Genomic DNA, 24987 nt, shown 5'->3' with positions numbered 1-24987 from the left:
GTCATGCTCTAGGTCCAAAGTGTGGCTGCCAATTGGCAGGAGGTGTTTCAGACTTTCTGGCAACTTTCCTCGCCCACTTTGGCCATGAGTGCTTACTGGTTGAAAGGACTTTCTTTCTCTCTCCTTGGGGGAGGGGAGTCCTCTTCTTTAACTTCATTGCAGTTGCATAAAGCAGGAAACTTCCAAGTTAGACTCAAGGGGTTTTCATTCCTTCCCCAACCATCCCCCTTAACAGCCTCCCTCTCCTGTTACATGGTAGCATTTTCTTACCTCCTTCGCAGGTTCCTAAGTTGACAGCGCTTCTTGTGCAGGGTAATGGAGAGCACAGAAAATATAGTAGGAGTTTATTTAGGTGTATTTTCTTTCTGCTTCAGAGCAGAGTAGTTTGTTTTATGATTACCAAAAGCAAAAAATTATTTCTACCAGAGAGGAATAGAATTATCGGCCAGTTAACAAGATATGCTGTCTAGTCCCATTCCTAAAAACCTCTACCAGCCTTCTCTCCATTGCTTCCTGCTCCCACTGCTACTGCTGCTCTACACTCTGAGCCTCCCACATTCTCTCTGCTCCAACTTGCCTCCCTGCAGTTCCTGCCAGAGTGGTGGATCTTTCTGAGACAGGGGTCATGGTTGTTGGCCACGTGCTTTTTCAGAGACTCCCCTAGCCTTCCAGAGTAAAAAGACCCTTCGGCGCCAGGTTTCTGTTGGCTTTCTCACCGCTCTGCTCTCTGGCCCTTTGATCTGGATGGACACTTGCAGTTTCTAGAGGGTACAGTGTTCTCTTTCACCTGTGGACTTTCATACTTGTTGATCTCTTTGTGGAATATTCTGCTTTCTCTGCTTTCTCTTTGTCTCTCTGCCTGCCTGCCTGTCTCCCTTTCTCTCTCTAATCACTTGGTTAGGACAAGGCCATCTTTCTGCCTTAACGCAGATATCGCTGACTTCGGGGGGTCTTACCCTAAGGTAAGATAAGTGCACATCTATAACATGGGGCCTTTAAAGAACTTTTAATCTGGAGAAGGATATCTAATATTAAATATTAGGAAGATTAGAATGTGCAGTTGTTTTCAAGAAGAAGAATTTAAAGGAAAGTTTATGGTGGCTTTGAAATACACTCATTATTTGTTTAAATAGTGTGCAGAGTGGAAGCCAATACTAGAAGACCCAATTTATAATTCAGTATTTCAAGAGGTATTAATACTACCCTAATAAAATATTCCTATATACACTGCTTTTGGGGGTGGTACATGCCAGCACAGACATACTTCACTGAAATGCATTAACTTTCTCATCTTGACTGACTCATTTGACTTAAATAGCAAGTTCCCCCATACCCCCACCTCTAAAAGTAGAAAGTGTATTACTATGTTTTCAAAATTCCAAGCTCTGAGAAGCAGTGAGCTGTTCATTTTTGCACTGATGGCCGTGGGCCGGCAGCTGAATTCTGGTAATTGCATGGGCTGGAGGCCAGAGGTCATAGTTGAAGAGGAGGTCCTGAAGGAGCAGAGGGTTGGGAGAAGCATTTTAACATAATAGGTTATACATATCAACATTGTAGTTAATAAAACATACCAAATGTATCTGAAGATCAGTCTAAGCCTTTGATAATACAATGATAATTTAAGATAAGTGTAGTCAACTGAATATTGAAAGTACAGGATGTGTGTCAAGACTCTTTAGAATGTTTTGCTGGTGATTGTTCTTTTGGGACTCAGTTCTCCTAAAATAATCCAAAATACAAATGCTTTATGTACAAAGACATTTCTCAGTGCTATTCAATGGGAAAATTTGGAAGCAGTTGAGATTTGTGAAATCACTCATCAAAAAAATGAAATGTTTAGGAAATGCTTCATCATATAATGTTCAATTTTATTTTATGTTTTAAAAGGATTTACTTATCCTAGAGAGGGGCAGCGGGGTAGATGTGAGAGGGAGAGTGAGTCTTAAGCAGACTCCGTGCTACGTGCAGAGCCTGACACGGGGGTCGATCCCATGACCCCGAGATTACAACCTGATTATTTAATCATAATTAGAATGTTAAGACCATTTAAAAATAAATATTCCACATGTAGGAAGGATTTGCATTGGCTACACAGTTTAGACTGCTGTGGAATAGAAATTAATACTGTAATACCATGTAAGCATTCAGTTTTAAATTAAATGGTGGCGAATTGGCTTTTGTTGTGGAACACACTACTCCAAAACTTAGCGACTTAATGTAACCATTGATTTGGCTTGTGATTCTGTGGATTGGCCGTTTGGACTGGATTTCACTGGGCGATTCTTCTGCTCCAGCTAGGCTCACTCCCACATCTGCAGTCAGCTGCCTGGTTGGCTTGGAGCATCTTGGTCTAGGGCATTCTCAGTTGTGACAAGTTTCCCTGCTCTGTGTGGTCTGTCCTCCAGAATGCTAGTTCAGGTTCACGTAGTGGCAGAAGGGAGATGAGAGCCTCAGGACGGAAGCTGAAGGTGTCTTGAGGCCTCGGCTTGGAAATTGTACAGTGTGACTTTTACCAGGCTATTGGTCAGAGCTTGGAAATTGTACAGTGTGACTTTTACCAGGCTATTGGTCAGAGCAGTCGCAATGCAGCCCAAATTGAAGGGATGGGAGAAGAAACTTGCCTCTCCATGGGAGGAGGCAGAAGTACTGTGGCCAGATTGTCAGCCTCCTGCACCAGTTCATGTTTATTCATTTTGAATACACAGATACCAGATTTTATCTACTGAAACATCATTGGCTGTGTGTGTGTGTGTGTGTGTGTGTTACTAACCGTCCCTTTTCAACATGCAACCCTCAAAAGCAAGGGGTATTTGAAGTAACCTCACTTTTGTGAGTCACCCGTTTGATCAGGGACGTGTTTATTCAGATACCAAAGCAACTGAAGAGATAATTTAACATAAGTAAAACTAGGCTAGAACGGGTTTACTTACACCATATTTGACTATCTTTGAGTGTCTCGTTGGTGCCTGGTGCTGAGGTATTTACGAACAGAGAAGAAAGAAATATGGTGTAATCTTCTTTCAAGAAGTTTGTATTCTTATAGGATGAGCAAAATTTATATCCATTTAATCCACCAAGTGTTTATTATTAACATGTCCAGGACTGGGCTTTAATCAAAGATGGTTTGCAGGTGGATATGACTTGGTCTTTTCAGTGGAGCAGAGAAACAGATATTTAAAACCACTGTAATTCAAAGCGAAATAAGAAGTTCCAGGAGAGAAACATAAACTGAGCGCCATTGAATTAGGAAAAGAATCAGCGGCACATGATCAGCTGCCAGGATGTGTGATTCACGTAATTAACACCTGAGAAGGAGCGATCTTTGAAACCACAGGTGATGGCTTCATAGAGAAAATGAGTTTTGAATGAGACTTTGAAGAAGAGCTAGAATTTGATTAAGTGGAGAGGCGAAAGTCCTGCTCAGTTGAGGACTGAGTTGTGTTTTCTCAAGAAGGTAATTAATTAATTAAAGAGAAAGCCTTTTAAAGTGGCAAATATTAAAGAGCATGAGATAATACTGTAGAAAGACTCTGTGGAAAACATTATGCTGGGAAGATGGCTGGCAGACTTTTCTCCCTCTGATGGTGCCATGGCTTCATTTTTTTTTTTTTTTTTTAATCAGATATTTGTGTCGTTTGGTTGGAATATTGAGGGAATATTTACTTTGTAAGGGCAGTGAACATTTTCATTTTCTTTGAACAGTCCTCCCTTTAGTGCTATATTGGTTTTAAAAATAGAAACAAATCGACCAGGAAATCCAAAATTAACAAAAATAAGGAAATCCCCACCGAGTAATGTCAACTGGTACTTTCTGCAAGTGTGTCTGGATCTGTGTAAGAGCTAAGCTGGCAGAAAGAGACTGGGGAGATTCCTTTCCTAACTTCGACAGGTCAATTTGCTTTTCAGTCTTTCTGTTCTTATTCGTCCTATTTAAACAATGGAAACTGTTTTGAGCAGCTTTGATTAAATGCATTTATTTAATGCTCAGTGAATAGTATAGTACTTAGACATAGACCAGTTGCCAAAGTGCCAAACATAACTGTATAATTAATAAGAGAATATAAGAAGCACAAGTTTTATTTTATTAAATCACAGACAGTTTCTTACTGTTTAAATGACATTTGCAGTATCAGAAGCCCATTCGCTGGTCTGTCACTACTTTTCCCACGGAAGTCACGTCTTTCTGGAACTCCTCCTCTCCTCTCTTGGTTTTGCATTTTCCTCAGATAGCTCATTGCGGACAAGGGCTGAGCCTCACTGAGTTTTATGACCTCTGTATCTTGCAGCATTGCTGGGTCATAATAGCCATTCAGTAAGTGGCTGGGTTGTGTTGTATATTCATACACACGCCCTGTTAGTAGGGAGGGACAATAAGAGAAGTGTGGAAAGGGGAGTGGCTTTCAGTGTCTGTGGATCATGGGTCCCTCTTTGTGAGCTTCTTTACATCGCGGATAACAACTGGCTTCTTCTGGTTGCTTTCTTCCTCTCCAGTCTGGCTGCTGGGGCACCTCCCAGCCTTTGGTGGCCACCTCTCTCTTTCTCTCTCTCTCTGCTCTGTGCCAGTCTCACTCAGAGTGCCTTCTGTGGGAAGCCTTGGTTACACACTTCTGCACAGGATAGCCTGTTCCTTTCTGCAGCACTTCTTACACACATACACACACACTCCCTGCCCCTCTTTAAAGTTTTTATCTTTCTGATTTGGTAATGTATGCATGTAGTATAAAATTCACAAAGTACACAGGCTATGTAGTGAAAAGTAGGGTCTTTGCCTCCCGGGAGACAGTTAGTGTTACCTGTTTCTTTAGTGTATCCCTGTAGAAATAGCTGTGTGTGTGTGTGTGTGTGTGTGTGTGTGTGTATCTTGATGGTAGCCCATTAGCCAATACTGGTCGACTTTGCTTTTTTTCATGTAAATATTTTGGATATCCTTTCATATCAGTACAAATAGTGCTTCTTGGTTCTTTTTAATGGCTGGATGGTAGCTCATAATTTTTAACCAGTTCTCTGATGATGGGGATAATTGACTATTACCCCCAATCCTGCAAAAAATAGTCTTAGACTGTGCAGACAAAATTCCACACAAGTTGGTCTATATCTGTAAGAAAAATGCTGGCAAAATTGTTGAGTCAAGCCTATGTGATTTCTTTTAATTGTACTGTGGAGGACAAATTGCCCTCCGTAAAGATTATATTAATTTGAATTCCCATCAACGATGTGTGGGAGAGCCTGTTTACTACATACTGGGCAACTCAAGTTTAATTAAAACCTTTTGGGTCTTTGCCACTTACGTGTTCCAGATAAACTGTTCTTGCTCTGGTTCCTGTTGTTTGTCATCCTCTAGAACATGTCTGTTTTTGTCATCCTCTAGAACATGTCCATTGATGTCCCCTGTGCTATGGGTTCTTTGTAATTTGAGATAATCTGATACTTTCATTGACTCTATATTCCTTAACTTTGAAGAGGGTTCCTGGTTCTCATGTTCTGTCCCATGGGCATGTACCTGTCACTCCCAAATTTTGGTGTCACTCCCAAATTTTGGTGTGAAAAATACTGGTCATTCTGTTAGGCATCTTTGCATTGTTTTCCCTCAGTTACTTACACATCATAGTGCTCTGTGACTGTTTATGGTTTGCTTATCCCAAGTGGGCAGATTCTATCTCTATATGTCATTTTGAAGAAGAGAGGGTTATGGCTTTCTAAATATTTTGCACTAGCTCCTGTCTTTGTGTTAAATATTTTAAAAACATTATTAGCATCTGTGATGTACATATGAATCATTCTCAGTGCTCAAACCCAGCTTATTCACTATTGACTTTTAGCTTGTTAGAGACGGTAACACAAATTTACTTAAATATACCAATAAGATATTATGGCTTCTTTCCTAATAGACCCAGATAAAACCTTTCTGGGCCTGCTCTGCAGAGCTGGGTGAGCAGGTAGGAAGAATCTCTCAAAAGATACCCTTTTGGGGTCATGAAGAAGCTCAGGGACTTGGCCAGGCTATCAGGGTACCCCTGCAGAGCTGAGGCAGTGAGAGTCAGGTAGCTGCGCAGGGAGGCCTCATTCATAACCAGGCTACTGTGTCACCCCTCCAGACAGCAAGGTGAGAAGAACAGAGTGGGCAGTAAAGCTGTTAGCCAGGCTGAAGTATTTCAGGGAAGGGAGGATTCAGGTCATTGGGTCCATATTAAACCATTGAAGAACATTGCGAAAGTATGAATTATTTTGGCGTGCTATATAGTTTGTAAATTTGGGATGGTTGATCAGGTGAAGAGGCACGGTGGGCTAGAAGGTACTGATTCACGGAATCTAAATAATTCCTTTATTAAAATAACTTTTCTAACTGCAGGGTTTCTGTTGCATACTTTAGTATGTACCACTCAAAACCCCTGGCTGAGGAGGCAAGCCTTGATTCAATACTAGCCTGTTTCTGGTCTCCAAGGCCTGCTGTACCCAGTGTGCCTTTTTCTGATTCAGCTGCTAGGTCGAACGCTCCAGATAGTCAGGCAGAGGCTTTGTTCCAGTGACTTTATGTCAGACACTTAATGTCTAACATTCTCTAATCTAGTAAAAAAAACCCAAAAAATTAAAACCAAAAAACTTAAGATCAATGTATAATAATATTTCTGATCCAAAAATTGTATTTAGCAGTATGTAATAACAACCAGTCATAGTTAGGTCTCTTATAGAAAATGAGAGTAGGAAGGAAAATGACTTACTGGACTGTATAAGAGTAAGCCCCTTTATGAGAAAGGAATCTTGGATATTTATGCTTTTTTTTCTTCTTCTTCTTCTTTTTCTTTTCTTTTCTTTTTTTTTTTTAAGCTTTTATTCTCTGCCACATGATATTCCCTACAAGAAGACTGGAAGTAAAATGAATCAGTCCATAGAAGAATGTCCTCTCAGCATTCAGAGGGTTACCTACACTCTCAGCAGCGTACATGAAACCAGTCATGTTACTAATTACATTCTCACTTGGCCAAAGGGTTAGCTATTCTGAAATGGGATTTGGATGCCCATATCTTTCATAGGCCCAAGCTTGCCTCTGGTATTTTAATAAATAAACATTTTTATGGAGTGATTCAGCTCAAATGTATTGTCATAAATAGGAGAGTCTATGTAAGGCACTCAGACTTGCCCTTTCTTTTCCTGTTTCTCTCTGCCGATACTCCACATCGCACAGAGGTCTGGAAGTCTGCAGGCCACATCAGTCTGAAATGTGAGTTTTGTTTGGCTCACACAGTGTTGAGATTCGTTGTTCTCCAGTGCAGTTAGGTAGGAGTTGTGGTTCTTATTTAGTCACTATTCTGACCATTTGCTTTTGTCCTCCATGGCGTTCGCTTTCAGTGCCTTTCCCTGGTAGGCATCGAGTTTGTAGTTCTTACTTTCCGTTTAGGATACCCTGTGAACATAGAATCAACACACAGGTCAGTAGGTAGAATGAAATTCTGTGCCTAAGAGCTCTATAGCAAAGCATCTCACATTGAATAAAGAGCTCTTTAAAAAAAAATTTTTTTTAATTAAAAAACAAAAACAAAAACAAAAAACCTCTTATTTCTATTTTAAGAAGTGATTTTGAATATTATCATTTCAAACCAGTCTCATCCCCTCCAGCCTCCTTAGATTTAATTACTGTTAGGCTGGGCCAGGCTGTAGAGCAAGATAAATACAAGGTTGGTAGAGAGAATTAGGGAACTGTATCAAGGTTTAGAGTACCAAGGGTCACTAGTAGGCCAGTCACTACCAGCTGAAATATACACAAACAGTGAGGTCAAGCCAAGTCACAGGTCATCGCAAGGCAGACAGACTGGGGAATAGTAGTAGCATCCTGCGCCAATAGGCAAGAGAATGCAGACTCCATGCCTGTAGCTCTAGTACGTATGTGCAGTAGAATGAGATGAGGTCGGAATGGGCAGGCAAGGAGCCTGAGCAGGCGGGGCTCAGGGTCTCAGATAAGGAAAAACGTCTCTGGAGAGACAGTACGGGGCCCTACAGGAGTAAAGGAGTTTGCTACAGAACAACCCTCTTTGGTTAGATCTTTCTTTTTTAGTTAATAGATTTCATTTTTTTAAAGCAGTTTTAGCTTTATAGAAAATCAAGCAGATACTAGAGAGATTTCTGCTAGGCTTCTCTCCTGCCATTTCCCTATATTTAGCATCTTGCATATTAGTGCGGTATATTTGTTATAATAGAGTATTATTAACTAAAGCCCATCATTTACATTAGAGTTCACTCCTTTTATGATACTGTGCTATGGTGGCGTTTTTGTGGCAAAATGCAATGTTTACCATCTCAGCTGTTTGCCAGCATTCAGGTCAGTGGCATTTAGTACCCTGGTGCTGTTAATGCCAGCATCACCACCGTCCCTCTCCAGCACTGTTCCGTGATTCTGCGCTGAAACTCTGCCCACGAGAGAGTGACTGTGCAGCCTCTGGTGACCACTGTCGTCCTCTCTGTCTCTGTGTCTTTGACTCTTGCAGGTTCCTCATTCACGTAAGTGGAATTAAACAAGATTGGTCCTTTTGTGTCTGGCTTGTTTCACTTAGCACAGTGTCTTCAGGGTTCAGCTGTGTTGTAGCATGCGTCAGAATTTTCTTCCTTTTTAAGGCTGAATTCATACTCCATGGTGTGTATACGCCACATTTTGTTTATCCATTCCTCTGTCAGTAGACACTTGGGTTGCTTCTACCTCATGGCTATAATGCTGCTAATGAAGATAGGTACACACATACCTGTTTGAGTCCCTACTTTGAGTTTTTTATACCCACAAGTGGAATTACTGGATCAAATGACCTGTGGGTTTTTAACAAATGCAGAATGTCATATATGCACTATTGTAATACATAGGATGGTTTCACTGCCCTGAAAATCTTGGGCTTCAACTGTTCACTCCTCCCCATCTTTGCCTCTGCTTAGATTTTAATATGTTCCTTCTGTGGAGATGTAACTACTGCTTATATTCCACTAAGGTAAGCTTTCAGGTAAAGATGGGTAGGATCCCAGCGCTATTAGTAGAGGTAATGAAATCAGTGATCAAGGGACTCAGAGAGCAGAAAATTCTGATAAACTGTAGTCCCTGGGGCTTTCAGATTCTGAAAGTTATCTGTGCAATAGACATAAAGGTCACAGAGACAGAGCTTTAGAATGCTTGGGTTTTAAATTCGGTGTTTGTGGGTATACAGTTTCGTATTCCATCTGTTTGTTCCACGAAGCTGTACTAAATACCTACTATATGCCACGCCCTGTGCTAGGTGACGTTCAGGCAAGTTAGAGACTTAAGAGCTTCTACCATATGCACCAAGGAACCCCATTTGCACTTGTCTCCAAGAAACATGTGTTTTGTTGTGAAAGATGTCCGTTATGTAACTGCACTTGTGCTAGGCTTTCTCAGTTGAGTGAAAATAGCTTTTGAGCCTCCATGGTAATTTTCAGGGACCCTGAGTGATTCTAGGTATCTTGATAAGAGCACTGGTCAGCTTTTATGCAGAGCGTGGTTAGGCAGTGTGACTGTTGGTTTGCCCTGTCCTGTCATTACAGCTGTGCCAAGGTACTTCATGTGGCTGTTTTCCAGACTTGGCTGGCTCAGATTACCATTTCTGTGTCTTCTCCAGTTGCTTGCTGACCAAGCCTTTTCCCCTATTCTTCCTTTGTGCCAGTGACCATTTGCATGTTAAAAAAAAAAAAAAAAAAAATACCGGGATAGAACATGAGGAGAGGAGAGAAGGCTCCCTCCTTCTGGAGACTGTGTTCCTAAAAGCAGGGAACTCCACGCATTTTTCACTGTTCTCCCCCCATAAGAGATAGCACACGATTCCCAATGTTTTGTATTTTACTACATGTTATGCCTACAGCCTGTATATTACGTGAAACTTAATTTTTTCTCACTTTTTAGATAAAAGTTACTTTAAAATAGAAATTCTAAGATGTTGCACACCCCAGTACATGCATCCGACTTTGAAAACTTGTGCGGAGATAGCGGGCTTTAATACTTTTTGCTGAGCAACATACCTCACCACCGTATATGATGATAGCATGAGTCTATAGATAGTGCCAAGTCTATGAGCTATAAATAGGTGCATTTCATTAGGGAAAAGTCCTAACGTCTATTTCTAATTCACTGTGCTGCTCAAGTTTAACCTCCATGTGTATTTGTAGTAGAAATAGCATATTCTGGTTAGAATATGCTAGAAATAGCATATTCCCACAACCAATATTTTTTGAACACCTTCCGAGCGTTTACGTTACACGTTACCAGACGTTGACCATTCACTGTACATGATACTGTATGATGATTCCATTTGACACCTGTAGTTACATTTTCTGTTGCTTTTGCTAGATACGTTTTAAGCATTTTAGTCTCCTGTGGCTATGCTATCAGAGAAATGACTCCTAATTCAGAGCCAAGTGAAATGCGTAAACCACCACCCACTGAAGTTACTTTAATGGCATAGACTTTTAAAAGATTTTATTTATTTATTCGACAGAGAGAGAGATCACAAGCAGGCAGAGAGAGAGAGAGAGGAGGAAGCAGGCTCCCCGCTGAGCAGAGAGCCCGATGTGGGACTCGATCCCAGGACCCTGAGATCATGACCTGAGCCGAAGGCAGCGGCTTAACCCACTGAGTAATGGCATAGACTTTTAAATGACTCGTTAATGGTATATGATCTCTACATATTTGCTATTTGGTCTCGGGAGAGGCAGCTAGAAGGAGATGGAAGAATAGCCTAAGTTGCATTTAGTGTTTCCATTCTTCCAAAGCCTGGATATAAATGAAAGATGATCATTTCCACTTAATTTATCTGGCTGGATTCCTGTGCCTAATGGCTGCATATATACCATAAACACCATGAAGAAGCAGCCATGGAAACACTTGTTTTCTTGTTGGGCTAAATTTACTCTGGGTTGAATATTAACACAGTGCCTGGCAGTACTTTAAAAGCAAAAATAGCTTAAGTGTGACTCACTCTGAGTCATTTACTGCTAGTGCTGCTATACTGCCTAGAGCTTGACATTGAACAAGTTGGCAGCCTGTATTGCTACATTTTTTCTAGGAACTCTGAACAGATTTCATTCTTGTGAATTTGCTTGTGCAATGATATTAAATAGAGTAATATGTTTATTTTGTTTCAAAGTCAAATGAATTTGAGAATGGTGAAACTGAAGTATTTTTCTTGGGCTTTCTGGAAAAGCTAGATTCTCAGAATTCTCCTGTGGTTAAAAGACTTACTTTATCTTATAAAGAATAAAACGTCATGGAGGTTTTGTTTTAGATGCTTGGGCTTTTCTGATCAAAAATATCATACTTCCTGAAAATCATTATAAAAAGGAGCTTAGTAGTACTACCAAGTAGTAGTCATAAAATTTCTGGCATTACCTGACAAGATGGAAACGTGCCATCCTGAAAGCTTTTTCTCTTTCTTCTTCTTTTTTTTCCTTCCTTCCTTTTTTTTTTTTTTTTTTTAAAAAAATACGGTGAGGCGTGTAACATAGCCTGCCTTGTAGTTAAGTTGGGTGTATGACTTGTAAAGTCCTCTCTTGTTATTAAAGGTTATATAATGGGAAGTTCATTGGTTTTGAAAGGCAGACCAAACCCACCCACGGGATTTCTATTGGCTCTTTAAATAAATGTATTGCGTGCCTTTCCCTGAGTAACCCGTGCGGCTCAGGAGGGAGTGAGCCATTTGTTGGCTGACTGTAGGAAAACCTATAAAGGATTGGTTGGTCTCATCTGGGCTGGGGTCAGGAATGGCTGAGAATCTAAAAGTGTATGTATGAGGATGGTTTTCCCATGGTGTTGCAATCTTTTATTTTAACATGTTTTTGTGTTTAGCTTTTGGAGTTGCCTAACAGTATAATTTCAATTGAGGCTTAGTTTCAACTCTCTTATTATAAACTGTGGGAACATGAATTTTTTTTTCTATTTAAAGGCACTATCATTTTGCCTTAGGATTTCAATCATTTATAAAGAAAGTTTTCCTATGATAGCGTAAATTCAAAATGAGGCTAACCTAATGCTTGATATTATTTTGAAATTGTTTTACCATAAGATTCTTACACTGGAAGATGTAATTCTGGCAGAGAATTTCAACATAGTTGCATAAATTGTGTTTCATATTACAACTTGTTCTCTACTTGACTTCATTGAAATTAATAAAAGGACTCTTTCAGAAGGATCTGGTGAGTTAGCATCATCATTTAAAAAAAAAAAAAGCGAAGAACTTACTCATAATGTATCCTGTGTTGCTAAGTTTTCAAAGTTAGTGATCTCAGCCACACCCAGAGAGCCCTTTGAGAAGTCTGAAATCCACTTATTCACTTATGCTGGCTTAAAATTTTGTTCCCAGTAAAATAAAAAATAAAAGACAGAGATCGATCTGAATTTTACCCAAGATGTATGGTGATTTCATGAAAACCTAACATTTGAAAACTGAGTTGCTGCCAAGTCTTGAATATAAAACATAGTTCCTTATTCTGTGTTTAAAGAGGTCCTTTGAAGCAGGGCTTTCTGACTTGGGCTCTGTGACTGCGAAAAATATCCCCACAGTGCTTTTTGTATCCCATAGGGGTCCTGTCATCCTCCCTTAGATCCAGAGGAGAGAATGCCAGGACCTGCTGTAGCATTCACCTGTGTCGGGACTCACTGACACTCTCTTGCTGCATTTTGGAGACCTATAAATGAGTTATTTGTATGGCTTGAAAATTAACTTGAGATTTAACCAACACTCTTCAGGTTGTAAACTGAGAAGTCTAGTCTAAATGAATCTCAGCATGGCTCAGTGGCCAGTCTGCGACTATGACAGTTATGTACATGTGTCTTGCCCATAGGAGTGTATGAAGATAACCTCAAGTCTTCATGCAGCGCCCAGCATAAAGTAGGTGTTCAGTAAAAGCTCATTAAATCTGAATTTGCTTGTAAGACCAGTATTACAGCTGCTGATCTTATTTGGCCTGCCAAACTTTGTTCCTTTCTTTTCATTCATTTTTGTACTCAAACATTTATTGAGCTCTTATTAAATGCCAGAACCTTGCAAGATAAAAAGTTACATTAATTTTTTAATTAATTAAGATTAAAAAATTAATAAGCCTTCAAGAAGTAGTCTTCACTTGGAGAGGCAGATAAGCAAGCGCATTATTAACTATGTTCATCATATGCTCTTTTTTTTTCTTTTAAGTCCAGGTACAAGGATGTCATGACTTTCAGTAGTGACATTTGGAAAACAAAACAGTAGCAACTTTTGACATTCTTTGAGCATTTACTATATATACCAGGTCTGTTCAGGGTACTAGGAAGTGTAAGTGACGGTAACATTCCCATTTTACAGAGGAAGGTACTGAGGCTCATAGAACGTGAGCAGTTTGCCCAACTTCATATTCATGATCCAGACCCAGGAAATCTGGTTGCAGAGCCCAAGCCCTGAACCGTCACATAAACTGCCTCTTGTTGATTGACTTTACTGAGGGAAAAGAAAAAACTCTTAGAGTGCGAGAAAACGGGAGGTCATTCCACCAGTGATAATGGCATCTCTTTTGTGGAACATTAGATTTTTCCAGGAGGAGTGATTACTTTGGAGTCCTTTTGCTAAAATCAGTGCTGCTGAAACAAAGTGCCTTCCTAAGTAGGCTAATTCTGAGAGTGATTTACCACATACCCAGCATATCTTTCTTAGGCTATATGTGCTAATCCCTAAAATGAGCTGAGTCTGAGGACTTCGTGTTCTTTCACATGACCTCAGAGACTAAAATCAGCTCTTAAACCGGTGCTGGGTTCTGCCATTCAGAGGGCAGTGCTTGGAAACAGCTCAGCTAAGAGGAAAGCTTTCCTTCAGTTGAAGGCAGTTTTCCTCCTCTCATCTTGTGGCTCTTTTAAGTTCTCTAACAACCTCTTTCTGTCCTTTAAACTCCATTCACCTCCAACCCCACAATTTTTTTTTTATAGTCACCACTACGAAACAGTTATCCAGAGCCTGCTGCTCTTGTTTCTTCCTTGGCTCTGTCCAGGTTCCCAATAGCTGCTGCAGAAGTCGAAGTGGAAATCGTCAGCTCGCCCTGTGCCCGTATCCTAGCGGTGGAACACCTCCCTGGAGAGGCAGGGCTCGAAGGAACAGTGAGCAAAGACGCTTCTCCAAGGAGGTCCCCTGGCACATTTCTCTTTCATTGTGTGCTTTTGGGGACAGTTGTTTTTATTTGGTAGGGTGTTTTTTAATTTCTTGGCCTATTTTATAAGAAAGTATTTTGTCTTCACCTGGGAGCAAATTGTACCTCCTCGCTGGACAGAGTGGTCTGCAAGGTTTTCAGCCCCTGCAGCCCAGCTTAGGGCCGTTGTAGGCAAATGATCATTCTGCTTGGGGAGTCTGAAGCAGAGAGAATGAGTGCATTTCCAGGTACAATATTCATGAGTTTTGTGGGTTTTTAAAATTTTTCAGCTAATGATTTCCAAAAGGTGAATTTTTAATAGACTTGTTACAGCTTAATCGAAGTTTATCATTGAGCCTGAAGTTGCCTTCACTTAGCACCACATATGTAACACTTAGTAATTAATTACACTTTGATTCAATACCACTTTATATTTACTTGTAAGAAAAAAGAGTGCATACAATTTTCTTCAGGAAAGCCAGAATCAAACATTTTTGTCTTGAGCTTTTTCTCCACACATTAAACCATTGTGTTGGTGATCAAGATGAGGCACTGTGGAAAGAAATGCGGTTCTACCCTGAGGGCATTGTGACTTTTGACTAGATATTCTTGTGCCCCAGTCTTTGTGTGAACTTTCTTTTAAACATGTCTAATCCTGACATTTTAAAATAACATTTTATAAATCTACCGGAAGGGGAAGGTGACCATACAATTATCAGATGGTGAGTTCTAATCATGGGACGTTCGCGTGGGTTGTCTGTAATTGAAGACAGTGCATCCTTTGTAATTGAAGACAGTGCAAGTAAGGACGTGGAGATGGCCAGGAACAGAAAAGAGAGGGGTGAATGGCTGCTTTCTCAGTACTGAGCCACCTCATATCTGTAACTGGGATCGGTTCTAGATCTCATCCTTTGGTGTGTGTGTCTGTGTGTGTGTGTTAAAGATTTTATTTATTTATTTGACAAGAGCGTGAGTGCACATGTGACAGCACAAGCAGGGGGAGCAGCAGCAGGAAAGGGAGAAGCAGACTCCCCACTGAGTGGGGAGCCCGACACAGGGCTCGATCCCAGGACCCTGAGACTGTGACCTGAGCTGATTGCCCACACTTAGCTGACTGAGCCACCCAAGTGCCTCTAGATCTCGTCCTTGATGCTTGGAGGCGCTGGGGATTGGGGATACCAGTTTGGGCATTGCAGGCCACTCTAGGTTAGTGTTTTCCCAGGTTTTTACTTCCTGACTCTGGAGGAAGGAATGCCACTTGTCAGAGAGGGAATGAGAGTTACTCTTGAGAATAGAGGTATAGTTTTGGAGATGTGGTTGTGATGGGGGGAGGAAATTTGTGGGGAGGATGGAGAGGAAGAGACAACTTTCCTTCTCCCCTTTACTCCTCCCGGTTTGACAGTCTGGTTATTTCTGCTTTCTCCCTTGGCTTCCTCTTCTCTCTCCCCCTTCAATGGCACTGTGCCTCAGAACTTGTTCTCTCTTCCCTCTCTCTCTTCTTTCTGTGTCCCAACCCCCATTAACTTCCTTCAGCGGCCCCATCCTACTTCACAGAGGTGTCTACCAGTCGGTACCACATTCACGGCATGGCTGATGCAGTCTGAGATACCTGCGTCCCCCCACGGTCTGTCTCAGAATCAGCCTTTGCCACTTGGCAAGCTTCGCCAGACTTTCTAGGTTCCCTCAGCGTCACAGTGAGCTGCCCGTACTCTTCCTCATCCATCTTCCAGTCGGGTGGACAGTCTCCAGATCCAGGAGACATGAGATCGGAGGGGACCTGCCACGTCCTAGACACTGGTAGTAGAGATTGTATAAATGTTGTCAATGTCCGTTCTGCAGGTAACAGGGAGAGTGTGGGGGTTTCCCCTGCTTTGTAGTTGGGGTATCTGCAGCTCTGAGAGAACAGGTCACGTGGCAGACGAGTGGCTAGGCTGCAATGCCAGCTGAGCCTTTCCCCATCCAGAGTGGCGCTTTGCTGCCTAGCAAATAACTAGTCAAATGCTTACTTACTCAGCTTCCTGTTTACAATTAAGGAAAACTTTTATTATTATCATTCTCTAAACTATGACATTAATTTTCACTTTTTAATGACATCTACCTGAATATATGGAGATTAATATTAATAATCAGGAAATCTTCTACTGGACTAGTAAGACTCTTACGTATTTGCAAATCTGACTGAGCTTTAATTAAAATCTCTTTATATTCAGTCTTTTTAAAATTACTTTGCTAATTATATAATTGTGTATATTGTAGAAAATTCAGATAGTATAGGGGACAAAAATAAAAAAAAACAATAATCCCACCATGCAGAGATAGCCACATACCAACATCTTCTGTATTCCATTAGTCTTTTTTCCTGTAAAATATACACTTGCAAATTTGAGATCAGCCCAGTGTCTTTATTATTTCACTCATTATGCTGTGAGCTGATTAAATATTTGGAAACATGATTTTAAGATGAGGTCTAAAATTCAATTTTGTTAATGTATTGTGATTTTTTTCCTCTTTGAATCATTACTGTCTATTAATACTCATTGGTAGTCTATCCATTGATAATAATGATTGTTATCATTTTTAAAAGTCAATTTGGTGGTTTAAAAATAACTTATGCAATTGAGCCTGCACTATCAAAAGGTACCATTTTTAGGTCATTGCTTTGTTATTTTAAATTTATGTATTATAAAGATTAAATAATGATACAGCTTTCAGGAAGAAGTTGTCTTCCAAAAATTACTTCAAGGGTTTGAACAAGTGTTTGGTGTTTTGTTCTGGTAAAAATATACCTCTTTTGAAAGTGTTTTCATACATCTGTTAATTCAGTCAGCAGACATTTATTAAATCCATTCCTGTATAAGGTGTTAATTGCTGAGAATAAAAAGAAGAAAAGCATGCTTTCTGCCTTCAAGAAGCTTATAATTTATGCAGGTAACACACACACACACACACTCTCACACACACACATATAGAGAGAGATATATATACATACACATAGTATAATGGTAAGAGTAGGACTCAAAATAAATAAATACTACAGTAAAGCCACAGACAGTGTGCAGGGAGAACACAAAGGAAAAGTGGTTAATTCTGATCAGCAGAGCGAAGGGAAGACTTCCTGGAAGAGTTGACATTAGAGCTGGGTCTTAAGACATGGGTGGAATTTCCCTCAGAGAAAGCAGCAAAGGTATGTGGGGCTGGGAGTATAGTATAATCAGACCCACAGGCAGCTGGGAGTGCATTTTGTATTGAAGAAAGCACATGTTCCAGAGGGGCTGGTGTGTAACGTGCCAGGCTGGGGTTAGGGAGTAGGGGGTTGGCACGGGGCAGGTGTATGGGAATAGGCAGAGGGCAGTGGTAGCATGGGGACCCAGAGCTAGTAGGGTGTCGGACAACTGATGCTCAATTATGTGTTCCCGGCTGTGTGCTAAGTTCTTCTCATCTGTAATCTCATTTTACTTACAAGACAGTTTGTAAGCTATTTATAGCACAACTCAGAGATGGAAGTAAAAGTTCAGAAAGCCTCAGTGATTTCCCTCCAAGTCACAAAGCTTGTAAGAGGCAGGACCAAAACTCAAATGTAGGCCTGAAGTTCATGCCTTTTTTTTTTTTTTTTTTTTTTTTAAATTCTACCTACCTAAGTTGAGATAAGAATATAGAAAGCTCTAAAAACTGTTAGGTGTTTGTGAGCATTGCTGGTTTTTTTGATGAGTGATATTATCTGACTAGTGAAGATATTATCTGACTAGCGGAGGCAGAATGAAGGGTGAGTTAGAAGAAAGATATTGCAAGAAATGAGACAAGATTGACAACCATGACAAATCCAAGCAAGACGTGGTGACTCTGGTGACCAAAATGGCAGTGGGAACAGAGATGCAAACATGGAGAGAAGGGATTTGGAGGGAGAATTTAACCACTTGGAAAGACTGATGGCCTAAAGGCAATGAGGAGGACTAGATTAGGTTCCTGGTCTCAACATTTTTTTTTTTTTAAATCACACCTTATTATCACACCTACTAATTACCCCTTAGTAATTGAATACTTTTCAGCGTGTACCCCAGTACAGAAATTTTGTTATTTTATTTTTTTACTCTCCTTTCCAGTAGATTTTGTTGTACATATTCGTTTTAGAGGTCACTGGAATTAATTAAGAAGAATGGGTGTTCGGGAATGTTGACAAGGAGGAAAAGTTAGCAAATTAGAGTTTCATTTTGGACACACTGAGTTTGAGGTGCCTAAAGGAGTGCACTCATCTGGAGATGCTTCGTATAAAGTTGGAACTGAGTAGTAAAGTGAAATCATACCAAGCTAATGTCCTAGGTGAAATTCAGCTTTATCCTCAAAAGAGAGGCCAGCATATATATTTTTCCTAGTTCTTTTTTTTCATATAAGAATAATTATAGATTAAAGTCAGGAGTCTGTTTTGTATTGTTTTTAGCTACATATCTTTTGTTGATTGTCTTAGTGTTTTATCATTTGATTCTCTAAATATTTACAGATTTTTGAAAATGCTATCCTTGGTTGTCTAAATTAAAGAGTTAGTGTTCTTAAAATAACTCTTTTGTATAGTCTAAAACAGGAAAAATTTTTTTAAGGCCTTGTAGATTGTAATTTATTGGCCTATTCAGACTTCCTTAAATATTCAAAGGTATCAAGCCTAAACATGTCTTCCAAACAAGGAGATTCATTCAAAGATCGGAATGTCTTTATAAATGGTTTATGCTTTTCAGTAACTTTCTCAGAAGTTAATTCTCATTTCCTTCTGGCTAGTCTTCTGTTACTAAGTTAATACCTATAAAGCCTAGCCCCAAATACTTTCCATTTATTAAGACCCTACAGTTATATGATTAAAGGCACAAATGCTGGTTGGTGTTTTGGGGGTGGTTCAGTTCAGTTTGATTTTAATTAAGAATACTATTTTCTCAGACTTCAGCTAGCAAAATCTTTTATCCTTAATATTCAAAGCATGTTTCCCTTTGGGGAAGTAGGGATGAAAAACAGCTGTAGTTCCTCCAAATCTCATGTAGTTCAGTTAAGTTTCTTCCTTTTGTCTATTTCCTATTCAACATCAATATCAGTATCCTTGATGAATATTTATTGACTACCCAATGAATAGTGGTACCATTGTAAGTTGATCATACGCTGATGTAGGAAAGCACCTTTTCTTTTTTATTGCTTAATGGATAAAAGACACAAAGAACTTAATGGACTAGGTCAGATTCACAAAGAGTCTTTGGTGCACTTGGGCAAAGAGATTCTCAAAACACATACGTAAAAATGGAAACACTTGGGACGCCTGGGTGGCTCAGTTGGTTGGGCGGCTGCCTTTGGCTCAGGTCATGATCCCAGCATCCTGGGATTGTGTCCCACTTTGGGCTCCTTGCTCGACAGGGAGCCTGCTTCTCCCTCTGACTCTGCCTGCCATTCTGTCTGCTTGTGCTCACTCTCGCTCCTCTCTCTCTCTGACAAATAAATAAATGAAATCTTTTAAAAAAAAAAAAATGGAAACACTTCTATTGGAAGAAATGGCATGGCCATACCAAGTGCATGGGTTTCCCTGATCTTGCCCCTGTCTTTCTTAGACAGCAGAGGGCAGCAGCATGAGATACTAGTTCTGGAGCCATCTGTTTTTACTAGCTCTTTCCTTCGCTGAGCTCAGTACACACCAGGTATAGCTACCCTGCATGGACAGTAAATATTTGAGGGAGAAGATTAAAGCACCGAACAAAATCATAGTGTAGATGGGCAGTCCATAAAAATGACAGTATCTGATTTTACATTCTAACCCATATAATCCTGGTCTCTTGCTTTTTAAGTCTTTATTCTAGAACATTTTTGAGAGAGCAGATATTTAGGGCTGTTAGTCATAGAAGAAGCCATATGGTTGCAGGATGTTTGTAGTCGGTTTACAGGTAGTAGCAGCATGAGCCAATCTACAGGAAGTGCTGTGCCACAGTGAGGAATTAGTAAACGTGAATGAATGATTGCTGATGTCTCTTCAGGAAAACAGCTTGTTCTGTAGGTGATCTGGATTCACAAGTCAGTAGCCGCTTTGTATTTGGCTAGCCTAAAACAGCAGTGATTGTAAAAACAAAGTGACTCAAACATCTCAAGACCTTTGTTCTAGTTCTGTCGCTTTAAAATTGTTAAGCGCTCACAGAGCAAGCCCTTGAAAGCTTTTTCTCAGTGCCTGGAACAGAGTTTGTGTTTCCTTTTGTGTTACCTCAGAACTGTGATTATCACTTCTGCACACTGTAGGTCACAACCTGCTAGTGAACAGTGACATCATTGTAAACGATTGTGACCAGGATTTTATTGTAAGAGAAAACAGGGTAGATTAGAAAATACCACATGCACCATGCAAACGTTTGTCCATTTAAACTTGTGTTCTATATGCTGGGTTGGAAGGTAAAGCGTATCTCTATGGGCAGGTCATGGTAAAAAAAAAAAAAAAAAAAAAAAAAAAAAAAAATTTTTTTTTTTTTTTTTGAAAAACACTTCATTGTAGCATGCATCACATCTTCATATGATTCTGTTTATAATAATCTGTCCCTTCTACTAGACTGAGCACCTCTCGAAAGAAAGAATCACATTTTCACATTTTTTTGTCTTAAAATTCCTAACACCTAGGACCAATCTGCCTGACATATACAAAGTGTTCGGTAAATGTGAAACGGATGAATGAGTGCATGAATGAAAATCACTTATTTCTTCTGAGCCTTTTATTTCTTTTTCATAAATTCAAGTGTTACCCACCAGATCTCACAGTGTTATTCTAAAGATCAATTGCGATAATGTATGTGAAAATGCTTTATACAAGTGTTAGAAGCACAGTCAGGGTTATCATGCAGCATCATTTTTCTTGTTGGGCAGATAAGGCTCAGGAACTCTAGAAATCTTAACTCAGTGTTCTCAAGGTGGCATATTCTTTGTTGTTCTTAATATTATGATAGGCTTTTTTTTTAAGCTGTAGAGTTAGAAATTAGTCTTGAAAAATTGGTTGTATGCCTTTTTGAAACTTCTTACTATGAAACATTCAATACACAAAGTAGGTATGGGGAGGAAATCTTTTTCCTCTACCCTTCTAGGTTCTTTTGGTTGGTCTGTTAATTAGATTGACATAATATTAGCAGGAGATTGAAAGGTTTAAATAGGAGAAGAACAAATTTAATTGCATAGGTACAGGAGCTCCACAAAATCATGAGAGGCTCAGATACAGGCAGTTGAAGCTTATATGCCATCCTGAGCCAAAGAGAAGGTGGCAGGAGTCGGGCTTCAAAGGGGAGGAAGACAGTTCACAGGGAGATGGGAAGCGCTGATGCTTGGTAAAGAAATGTTTGTCATACCTTGCAGAGACCATGGGACACAGACAGGACTTTGAATAAGTAGGCTCTGTCAGCTCCCCCAAGCTTATCACACCTAGCTCACACTCTTTGTAGTTACCTCTGGTGATAGTTCTCTTCTGGGAGCAGGCCCTCTATTTAAATTGTTAGAGACAGTTAAGCAGGAGATAAAAACCTCTTCCTGACTCTTCTGGGCCTCGATCGTCTTCGGCTCAAAATAATCCACATGTGATAGTGGCATGTTTCCAGGAGGCTCAGTCTGAAGGCACAGGAGAAGATGGATGGATTTCTGTGTAAGCGTTTTACCTTCAACAAACAGTTGGCCGTTTATAGCCAATTTTGTTTCATCTGCGTCCTCTCCTACTTTCCTTTCCCATCTTACTGTGAAAGAATAATGGATTTCTTTTCTTTGCCTCCTCTTCCTCTTCCCCCTCTTTGTTTTTACCTTTTCACGTATCTAGAACTTTTTCTTTTTAATTTTTTATTTATTTTGGGGAGAGAGAAAGAATGAGTTCAGTGGGGAGAGGCAGAGGATGAAGGAGAGAGATACCCAGGCAGACTCTCTGCTGAGCCTGCAGCCCGATGCAGAGGCTCAATCTCATGAACCCAAGATCATGACCTGAGCCAAAACCAGGAGTTGGATGCCTAACCAACTGAGCCACGCAGGCCCTAAAGTATGTAGAACTTTTAACAGTCTTTTAAATCAGTATTCTCTGACAGGAACTAGCAGGTAAACAAGATACATTATTTCCCAAGATTTTCATATGATGGTGACCAAGTATATTGCAAAACATGATCACATTCCAGAGTCGTAACTAGTTCTGGAGGCTTAGTTACACAATTGCCAACTCTGTCATCTTCTGCAGAGATGTGACCTTACAGAAAAGTAGAGAATCTGAAGCATGAGCTTTAAGCTTTTTGAATTTTTGTTTTGTATCATGTAATAGTCCTCAAGCCTTTGACCTTTAGCTAGGCAACAAAGTATATCCAACTGAGACTTCAGGAATACCTTAAAGCTATAGTAAACTCTGCTTTAAGGCTACATAACATGGACCTCAGAAGTCATAGTCAACTTAGAAGAAAAGAATTTTTAAAACACAGTAAATAAAAATCATTATGTTATTAATTTATTATTATTATTAATTATTATTATTATTAATTATGAAACCAGAAAAGATATTTATCTTTTCTGGTTTCATAATTTTGTGATTCAGGACTTCGTATGATCTAAACACAAATAATTTTAAACTTTAAAGGTGTTTAATTCTGCCAAATATTTTATATATGAATTATGTGGAAGTTTTTTTCCTTCAAGTCAAAAGTGGAGCTCATTTTCATTTTTAATATAGTACTGCTAAGTTTTGCAATAAATGAGTAATCTGTGATTTTGTATGTCCCCATTGTCTTGAAGTTTTTAATATATCCTTGAATTTTTTTTCCAAAGTAAAATAAATATAAGTGCACTTTTATTTTAAATTATTTCAAGACATGGGGCACCTGGGTGGCTCAGTCTTTAAGCGTCTGAGTTCAGCTTAGTTCATGATCCCAGGGTCCCGGGAAAGAGCCTCATGTTAGGCTCTCTGCTGAGTAAGGAGCGTGCTTCTCCTTCTCCCACTCCCCCTGCTTGTGTTCCTTCTCTAGCTTTCTGTCTCTCTGTCAAGTATATATAAAAGATTTCAGGACATATTTGTACTAACGTAAGGAGGTTACCCCAAACCCAAGTGGTGAGGGTTGTGGGTTGGGAGTGCCAGCTGGAGGAGGTGAAAGTCACGTGGTCTTGAGTATTCTGACTCCAAAGATGTTGTGGATCACAGATCGGGGTAGATCTTTGCCAGGGATATTACCATTCCACCAGTCTCCCTTGCTGGAATCCTAGAAATCATCTCTTCCTCTTTTATTCCCTTCATCTACGAAATAGATCCTTATAGGTTATTTATTTAGAAAAATCTCTGGCTTTATCTTTAGCTTTTTGCTTTTTTAAAGGATCTATTTATTTATTCTAGAGAGGACAGAGGGAGAGGGAGAGGGAGAACCCTCAAGCAGATTACCCACTGAGAACAGAGCCCAATGTGGGGCTCCGTCCCAGGAGCCTGGGATCATAATCTGAGCCAAAATCCATTCGGAATCGACTGAGCTACCCAGGCACCTCTGGCTTTATCTTTTTCATTCCTGTGACCAGAACATCAGTTCTGATCTTTATGAGCATACATCTGGACTATAATAACAGCTGAGAAGAAATGAACTAATACTTTGCGACCAAGCCGTTTTATGTACATTTAACCCTTAACAACAGACCTGAGAGGCAGAGCGGTTATCTGCATGTCTCAAGTTGTGAAAACTGGGCGAGCTCTTACAGGAGCCCTGTATTGCTAAGGAATCTCCTTGCCCTGAGTCTGTCTGTCCCTGAAGTGCATTCTGTATCAAAATACCATGATAGGGCGCCTGGGTTGCTCAGTGGGTTGAGCCTCTGCCTTCGGCTCGGGTCATGGTCTCAGGGTCCTGGGATCGAGTCCCGCATCGGGCTCTCTACTTGGCAGGGAGCCCGCTTCCCCTCGTACGGCTTCTCCCTCTCTGCCTGCCTTTCTGCCTACTTGTGCTCTCTCTCTGTCAAATAAATAAATAAAATCTTTAAAAAAAAAAAATACCATGATAATCTCTATAAAATGTAACTCTTGCCTAGTAAGAAAAAACAACAACAACAACAAAAAATAATAATTGCTGATCCAACACTTTACAAATTACTAGGGTTTTTTCAAGTTCAATTTCATTCTGCACAAAGTACTCCCTGAGGTTCGTATTATCTTGTATTACTACCTTGTAAGTAACCTGTGATGACTTCTGTTTCCCATCAGACCAATGATAAAGTCTTAATATTGATGACATTCCACATTTTGCACTGTGGCCCTGCTGTATCCATGGAATCCTATCTCTCAGTGTAAACTGGAGTTAATTTTAGCTAGGGGAGCTTCCTTATGGTCCTACTCAGCTACCATTCTCATCTCTTAGCCTAACATCTGTTCAGACACAGCTCTTGTCCATGTCCCCGCTTTCCCCCATCCTTGTCCTCTCAGTGTGAACTCTGCAGTCCCTACAGGACCCATTTCAAGTCCCACCTTTTTGAAGAAGACTTATCCAATAATTTGTCTTATCTCTTTTTCTTCTTCATTTCCTCTGTCAGATATGTTTGCCCTTGAATGTAATTTAAAATCTTCTCCCTTAACTATAAAAGTAATACATTGCCTCATGTAAAAATAATATGTAGGAAATCTAAAAGTGAAAAGATAACTCCTGGTTTCCCAATCCCAGTTCATAGAAGGAACCACTGTGACATGTCTTTACAGTCATATTTCTGTGTATAAACAAGAATGTGTGTGGGCACATATCCACACACCTGTTTACACATGTGGAAAATAGATATAGGTACATCTGTTTTCTACAGAGACATTGTCACGGCTTTCTTTTTTCCACTTGACAATATATCTTGGAAATCTTTCCATGTTTGGTGAGTGGAAGT

The 24987-nt window shown here is 40.0% G+C and overlaps 1 protein-coding gene across 2 annotated transcripts in view; it reads left to right on the top strand.

The window, feature by feature from the left end:
• The window catches only part of NSMCE2 (NSE2 (MMS21) homolog, SMC5-SMC6 complex SUMO ligase), a 214161-nt gene that overhangs the window by 77613 nt on the left and 111561 nt on the right, over positions 1–24987 (top strand). The window lies entirely within an intron of this gene.

Source organism: Mustela lutreola, chromosome 3, assembly GCF_030435805.1.
Source record: "Mustela lutreola isolate mMusLut2 chromosome 3, mMusLut2.pri, whole genome shotgun sequence".
Lineage (NCBI taxonomy): Eukaryota > Metazoa > Chordata > Mammalia > Carnivora > Mustelidae > Mustela > Mustela lutreola.
This window is presented reverse-complemented; position numbering and strand designations above follow the sequence as displayed.